Raw genomic sequence first — 249 nt, 5'->3', positions numbered from 1 at the left:
GAGTATACTATAAGCCGATTTGCTGCGCGTTATTCGATTCGCGGTCTCTGCGTGGATGTGTACATAATATATAGGTATACACGGAGCGTACATTATTGCTATATATTCCCACGAGGTAAGAGAAGTGTGTATATATAGAGCAATTTGCGAACCTGCGCACGCAGATATGTAAGTATCATTACATATATCGTTTGCCGTGTATATATATATGTGATTAATGCATGTATCAACAATTATAATATGTATGTA

The sequence above is a fragment of the Nasonia vitripennis genome, chromosome 3 (genome assembly GCF_009193385.2).
Source record: "Nasonia vitripennis strain AsymCx chromosome 3, Nvit_psr_1.1, whole genome shotgun sequence".
Taxonomy (NCBI): Eukaryota; Metazoa; Arthropoda; class Insecta; order Hymenoptera; family Pteromalidae; genus Nasonia; species Nasonia vitripennis.
Note: the sequence above shows the minus strand (reverse complement) of the source record.